The following is an 8,021-nucleotide window of genomic DNA, read 5'->3' as shown; positions in this document are numbered from 1 at the left end:
CTCCTTCATTTCTGTCAAACAAAGCTGTATCATCATCATAGTATCATGGTTGCTAGGCAACCTGAACGGCCCGACGAAGGCTAGACCGTCCCATTTCACAAGCCTCTCACTTCCGCGCACCGTACGTAGTACACGTAGTGCGCGTATTTCAAGCGTACGGTCTCGTAATTGGGATACAGCCATTGATACGGAGAGACTAGTGTAAGGCTGTTCCAATTCTCAGCACCGCTCTTCTCTTTTCCTGTGTCCTTAGCAATTCTCCTTCCCATGATGACGTTTTCAACGAGGCCCAGGAAAAGAACCGAGGAAAAGGAAAGAGGAGGTACTTTTGGAAAACACCCCACCTACTCACGATGTGTAGCGCAGTCACGTGACCACACAGTAACAAACCACAGCAGAGTCGGAAGAGTGGGGCGGAGCAAATGTGTGCAGGACGGGAGTCGAGCAGAGAGAGCTGCTTTGTCATGAAACGGGAGTAAAGTAGTGAACTTAGAGGAGAGAAACAAACTAAAGCATCGATCATAAACCACTACCAACGTCCTGATCGATATCTGCATCGATCTGCCCACCCTTGTCTCCTGGATCGTACCTGCGATCAGCGTGAACCACGTGGGTCTCTGCTCCCTGATCTGTTTCCTGTGTTTGGAAAGAGTTGCAGCTTCATCGCGGAGTTTCTCTCGGTTTGTGGGCTCATCTAAAGGTAAGCACCGAGCTAACTTTACTGTGAGTTCAGTTCATGTTGAGTTTAGCTCCTGAATGAGGTCTTCTGCTGCTCTCCTCGGTGTCTGTTCACAGTTTATTGTGAACACGTTGAGAGAAGAGTGAGAGAGTGTTTGGAGAAAAACACCAACTAATCATTAGCTCAGCATGCTGGGAGAAGTTGGAGCAGAAAAGTCTTTTCATTGTCCCTGCAGCTGTTTTTCTGCCTGCACCAAACCTCTACAGCCTCATTTCTATTTGAAGTGATAACAGGAAGTCAGAGCGATCTGCTGCAGTATCAGGGTCACAATAAACTTTATTGTCCAGCTGTATGGGCTCAAAATGTGGTCATAAATATTTTGTACTTGTAAAAAAGATTTGTATGTGTAAAAAAGATTTGTGTGTGGACTTAGGGAAAAAAAACCCTCCAAGTTACAAGTACGGATTTTGACCCTATTTTTCTTCCTTTCATCTGATTGGTCAATGTCATGTCAATCACAAATGTAACAATCCAATCAGAGAACAGATGGGTTTGGCTGTCGGAGGGGCGCTTTTTTGAACTGCAGGTCCTTGAAGGGTGATACAGTTTGAAGCTGGAGGATCGCTATATAAATATCGATAGCAGCTAGGTCCCCTAACTTTCAGTAGCTGTTGAAAGGAAAAAGTTGTGGTATGTCAGTGGTTAGAAATACCATTATTACTTTAGGATTAGTTTAACACAAAGTCAGGGCTGACCCAGGACCATTGCTGTGAGTCACAGTGCGCAGCATAAAAGTCCTTTCACATCGGATGCAGGATACGCTGCTAATGCTAACTGCTAACTAAAAGCAAAGGATCCAGAATATGTTACGCTGGCTGCTGGGCTCTGTGGGTTTTTGCAGCAGCTCTACCTGTACTAGATGCACCTGCTCCTTGTCTTTTCTATCTCTGACTTTATGTCCTCTACAAGAGTTTGTTTTTTTTGCTAGTTCTTCAAATGTTCAATAAAAACATGTATGCTAATTCATAACAAAGAAAGCTTTGTAATGAAGACTGTCATTTCCAAAACACTGCCCGCCCCCACCCCGCGGTCCGCAGCGCTGTTGAAAAGGCTGTGGAAGTCCCTGTATTAAACACGTAGACCTGTGACACAAAAATCACCAAACTCGGACGACCACAGACTGTTTTCCTTCGTGGTGATGAAGGAAAACGCTGGGTTGGCATGTAAAAGGGCATTTATTCCCTTCAAAGACCTGCAGTTCAAAAAAAGCGCCCCTCGACAGCCAAACCCATCTGTTCTCTGATTGGATTGTTACATTTGTGATTGACATGACATTGACCAATCAGATGAAAGGAAGAAAAATAGGGTCAAAATCCATACTTGTAACTTGCAGGGTTTTTTTTTCTAAGTCCACACACAAATCTTTTTTACACACACAAATCTTTTTTACGCACACACAAATCTTTTTTACGCACACACAAATCTTTTTTACAAGTACAAAATATTTATGACCACATTTTGAGCCCATACAGCTGCTGTGGATGAACACATGAGAGGAAGTGAACTCCTACAAAGTCTGGTGTGTGATGCTGTGCAGCTTCCTCACAGAAGCTGATGTCACAGCATCTCTATAATAATCCAAATTGTTGTTAACAATCCTGAAAACCTGCCAGTCGGTGCAGTCCAGACACACCTGCAGATTCTCCACAGCCTCATCAGTCCACTGCTTCAGTGTCTTTACAAAAGCTTAAGACAGTTTCAGTTTGTGCCTGTTTGCAGGGACCAAGTGAACCGTGACATGGTCTGAGAATCTTGATGTAGTGTCAGATGATGACCCTCTTACTATCAGCTCACCTTCTGTTTTGTAGAGTATTTTTCTTTTCCTTTTTTAAAATAAAATCTATGAGGTTCAAATGAAGCACCAAACTTCTTTTACTCAATCAGTGGAGGTTCATTAGTGCCTTTTCTCACCACTGTTTTTAACTAGAGGCTGTTACGAAATAAATATATATCCTTAGTCCTTATTTTCTGATTATATTGTTTTTTGTGCTTTGTAATAAAGTCTGTGAGAAAGAACGAGGTTAGAGGGTGACAGGTTGCCTAGCAACAGAGGCTTCAGTAAGGGGACGTTAAGAAACAAGAAGTATAGAGCTGCTGCACCATATTAATAAAACACAGGAAACTAGATGGAAAAAGCGTGTGTTAGTGTGACAGGCCTCCGTTTCCGGAAATGTAAAATGAATATCTTTATTTTTTTTTTAGCTTGACTACTCTGAGTCCAGTCTTTCTCTGTCGCCAAAAGAATTCAAAAGAACGGAATTTAATAAGGCTGACACATTGACTGAAGACATTTAGTTTGAGTGGATTTGAGCTTTCCATCTCAGCTTCGTTTGGTCAAGGATGAAATACATATAAATATATTTTTGTTCCAGCTGATCATCAGGAGGAGACGAGCCATTTAGACTCAGCTCAGCCACTACAGAGGAAACAATGACTTCAACCCAAAAGGTGAGCAAGAATATCTGTTATTGAACCTGTGTGCAGGTTACAACTCTCATTGTAGCTCATAATTGTAATGTCATACTATCACTAGAAGGTGGTGGTAACACACCTACAATGTGATTGTTGACATCTTTGATTCCACTAATGGAGTCAGTTTCAGTTTGTTCCACGACTGCATTTCACTCACTGCCTCTGTTTGTATCTCTGTCACTGCAGGACCAACACGGAGCGAGAAGTCAGCGCTCTCAGGAGGCCGACAAACCTCACAGAAGAAAGGGGCAGAAAAAATACAGCTGTGACGAGTGTGGGAAGAATTTTACCCACGCTGGAAGCTTAAAAACACACCAACTCATCCACAGTGGCGTTAAAGCATACATCTGTGACTTGTGTGGAAAATCTTTTACCTGGGCTGGAAGCTTAAAAACACACCAACTCATCCACAGTGGCGTTAAAGCATACATCTGTGACTTGTGTGGAAAATCTTTTACCTGGGCTGGAAGCTTAAAAACACACCAACTCATCCACAGTGGCGTTAAAGCATACATCTGTGACTTGTGTGGAAAATCTTTTACCCAGGCTGGAAGCTTAAAAACACACCAACTCATCCACAGTGGCGTTAAAGCTTACACCTGTGACTTGTGTGGAAAATCTTTTACCCAGGCTGGACGTTTAAAAAGACACCAACTCATCCACAGTGGAGTTAAAGCATACACCTGTGACTTGTGTGGAAAATCTTTTACCCAGGCTGGAAGCTTAAAAAGACACCAACTCATCCACAGTGGAGTTAAAGCATACACCTGTGACTTGTGTGGAAAATCTTTTACCTCGGCTGGAAGCTTAAAAAGACACCAACTCATCCACAGTGGAGTTAAAGCATACACCTGTGACTTTTGTGGAAAATCTTTTACCCAGGCTGTTAACTTACAGACACACCAACTCATCCACAGTGGCTTTAAAGCATACACCTGTGACTTGTGTGGAAAGTCTTTTACCCAGGCTGTTAGTTTAAAAAGACACCAACTCATCCACAGTGGAGTTAAAGCATACACCTGTGACTTGTGTGGAAAATCTTTTACCCTGGCTGGAAGCTTACGATCACACCAACTCATCCACAGTGGAGTTAAAGCATACCGCTGTGATCAGTGTGGCAGAGCTTTTACCCACAGTGGCCTCTTACAGCGTCATCAAGTTATCCACTCTGGATTTAAGGCGTACAGCTGCCACATATGTGGAAAAACCTTCCACTTGCTAGGCAGCCTAAATATTCACCTCCGCATTCACACTGGAAATGACGTTTACTGCTGTGATCAGTGTGGGAAACCATTTGTGAGATATAAAGACTTAGAACGCCACATGCTTACCCACACTGTGGGGAGACCTTATAAATGTGACCTGTGTGAGAAGACTTTTAAAGCGCCACGTTACCTTAAAATCCACCAACAGATCCACACCAGAAAGAAACTCTGCAAGTGCAGTTACTGTGAGGTATGTATGTATATTATTATCTTCTTATTTAAGACTGACTGTTTGGACCAACTCTTCTCATTAAATTGTGTTCGCATGTTAATAATTCTACTGGACTCAATGGCATCTACTGGAATTTTGAAAATGTCAGTAAAGAACATAATAAGTCATCAAACTAAAAACCATGATTACTGTAACTTTGCATCCATATTTGAGGATTTGCAGTTGCACTTTCATTCAAATATAATAAACACAATGGTGGAGAGGGAAACAAAGAGAAACTGGCTTCTTTTTCCACTATAACTATGTTCACAGGCCGTTCTAGTGTTTATCTGTCTTACACAGATAAACACAGATATCTGTCTTAAAATGTGTTCAATGTGCTGCCCATTGTGTGGGATTGTCAATGCAACCCTCTTCTCCCACTCTTCGCACACTGATAGCAACACCGCAGGAGAAATGCCAGCACAGGCATCCAGTATCCGTAGTTTCAGGTGCTGCACATCTCGTATCTTCACACCATAGATAATTGCCTTCAGATGACCCCAAACATAAAAGTCTAAGGGGGTCAGATTGGGAGACCTTGGGGGCCATTCAACTGGCCCACGACAACCAATCCACTTTCCAGGAAACTGTTCATCTAGTGATGCTCGGACCTGGCACCCATAATGTGGTGGTGCACCATCTTGCTGGAAAAACTCAGGGAACGTGCCAGCTTCAGTGCATAAAGAGGGAAACACATCATCATGTAGCAATTTCAAATATCCAGTGGCCTTGAGGTTTCCATTGATGAAGAATGGACCCACTATCGTTGTGCCCCATATACCGTGTTGGGAAGGTTACTTTTAAAATGTATTCCATTACAGATTACAGAATACATGCCCCAAAATGTATTCTGTAACGTATTCCGTTACGTTACTCAATGAGAGTAAAGTATTCTGAATACTTTGGATTACTTAACATATTATCATGCTTTTTACAACTATGTGAATGTACTATTGCTGTGTGATTTATTACTGTTACTGAAGGTCTGCGGCTCTGAACCGTAGTAAAGGGACCTCTGACTAATATGGGTTCCGTGTCGGGCTCATAGCCGAAAAATAGCTTTACTTTTTTTTTTTGTGGGTCAACTTTTCTTGCGAGAGACAGAGAGAGGCGTTGAAAGGCTGCTCCAACAGAGCTTATTGTTTTGGAGGAAAACACGAACAGAGTGTACATTCGAGTCTTAATAGCTTACTTGCACACAATGCACCCGACCCCTATTGCGCCTCCTGCGGGTGGTGGGCCTGCGGGAGGATAGGCCCATGTCTCCTCTTCGGGCCCCATGGACTAAGGCACGGCCACCAGACACTCGCCCTCGGGCACCCTCCCCGGGCCTGGCTCCAGGGCGGGGCCCCGGTAACCCTATCCCGGGCAGGGTAAACTGTTCCCTCGATGTTCTTTTCATAAGGGTCTTATGAATCGCTCTTTGTCTGGTCCCTCACCCAGGACCAATTTGCCATGGGAGACCCTACCGGGGGGGCAAAAGCCCCCAGACAACATATCCCCTGGGATCCCTGGGACACACAAACCCCTCCACCACGATAAGGTAGCGATTCAAGGAGGAGATTTTCCAATTGGCTAAAAATTACAGGGGAGAGGGATGCTGCTAGCTAGCCAGTCCTGTATAATATGGCCTTAAAGCGAGCAAAAAAAGGTAATTCCTGGACTTTTATGCCAATTTGGACAGAAGACTGGGGTTTTGTGCAACAGAAAGATCATGCTGTATGTGCCCTTTGCCTTGAGAGTGTTGGTTGCCAGACCTCCAATGTTAAACAACAGTTTGAGATGAAAGATCAAGAAGCTTCAAGTATGAGGCAGAGAAAGTTGAATCAATTACACGTGCTGTGTCAAGATATGAGAAGCAAGCAAGTACTCTTGCACGTTTTTACAGCTGCTAAACATCATGGACCATAAGTAAGTTTTCGTATTGGGCAGTGCATTGCTAAACATGGAGAGCTGTTTACAGACGGAGAATTTATTAAGGAGGCTTTTCTCTCAAGCTCAGAGATGTTATTTAATGGGCTTCCAAACAAAGATGCAATTAAAGCAAGGATTCAAGACATACCTGCATCAGCCAGAACTGTGGAATGATACATCCAGGAAATAGGTAACAATGCCAGAGCCCAACAAACAGCTGCTTTGAAAGAAGCCCAGGTGTTTAGTGTAGCTTTGGACAAAAGCGTTGATATCAGTGAGGTTCCACGTTTGGCTGTTCTGGTAAGATCCTGTGATGTGGAAGTACAAGAGGAACTCTTCTGCTTAACCCCGATGCCTGAAAAAACGTGATGTGGGGTGTGGTGAGGCGTGGTCGGCGACGCCGTGCAGGTCTGCAATCACGTCCGCCGTGTGAAAACACGCTCTAAATGATGATCTGTGGTCCCGCCGTGCCTTATTCACACCACGTGAGGGTATTGGCAAGGTTTTTAAGGAGTGTTTTGATGAGCGAGGCATTGGCATTACATTGTGCTGTGACAAATAATGATGCACCAGCCATTGCTGGAAAACACAGGGGTGCTGTTACCTTAATTGAGGAACAAGTTGGTCATCTCATCATTAAACAACACTGAATAAAAGAGTTAGAAAACCTTTGTGCCAAGATGTCAAATTCAGATCTTCATGACGCCATGGCCACAGTGGCAAAAATCGTGAACTTTATCGTTAAGCGATCTGCTTTGACACCGCCAATTCCAGTCTGTGCTCGAGGAGATGGATAGCTCATGCATAGAAATCCCACTCCACTGTGCTATCAGATGGCATAGCTGTGGAAATGTTCTGGAACGATTTGTGGATTGTTTTGATGTGGTTAAAGAAAATCCTGGCAGAAAAGGTGCAAAGCCGTCCGAAGTCAGAGACGAGAATTGGGTTGAAAAACGGGACACTTCAGCGAGTTACAAAATGTGATCCCCAGATAACACAACTGGCAAATACAAAGCAGGGGCAGGGATCACATTAACCTGCAAATCCCTGAATTAAGAAAAGTCATATATGCCCAGTTTACTTTTTTCTTATCATTGTTTTACCATCTGCATTTTCTGTTGTATATTTCCTTTGCTGTTATGGTTAAATGTTATGTTATGGATAAAAAGTGTTTTTTGAAATATAGCAAATATAGTTCTATAAAGTTGTTCTGTATAGTGTGCAACTGTTGATATGCAGCATTATTAAATTTATTGTTAATGCAATTATTGCGATGACACATTGACTTTTGAGGAAATTTTAGATGCCACTCATCATCAGAAAGGTTGCCTACGCCTGCTCTACAACAAAGACCTATTGAGTCTCAGTACCAGGTCACTTTACTCTAGCATGCAAAGTGCTTTACCGTGTTGTATAA

At 43.2% G+C, this 8,021-nt stretch overlaps 1 long non-coding RNA gene and 1 pseudogene across 1 annotated transcript; both read left to right on the top strand.

Moving 5' to 3' along the window:
* Positions 1–668: 668 nt before the first annotated feature.
* Positions 669–3,408, top strand: LOC113029638 (uncharacterized). Its single transcript, XR_003273451.1, has 3 exons — positions 669–700; positions 3,112–3,187; positions 3,398–3,408. It is a non-coding gene; the product is annotated as an uncharacterized LOC113029638 (long non-coding RNA).
* A 118-nt stretch (positions 3,409–3,526) lies between these two features.
* Positions 3,527–4,665, top strand: LOC113028850 (zinc finger protein 595-like; annotated as a pseudogene).
* Positions 4,666–8,021: the final 3,356 nt, after the last annotated feature.

The sequence above is a fragment of the Astatotilapia calliptera genome, chromosome 9 (assembly GCF_900246225.1).
Source record: "Astatotilapia calliptera chromosome 9, fAstCal1.2, whole genome shotgun sequence".
Lineage (NCBI taxonomy): Eukaryota > Metazoa > Chordata > Actinopteri > Cichliformes > Cichlidae > Astatotilapia > Astatotilapia calliptera.
The sequence above is the reverse complement of the archived record's forward strand: the minus strand, read 5'-3'. Positions and strand labels throughout refer to the sequence as shown.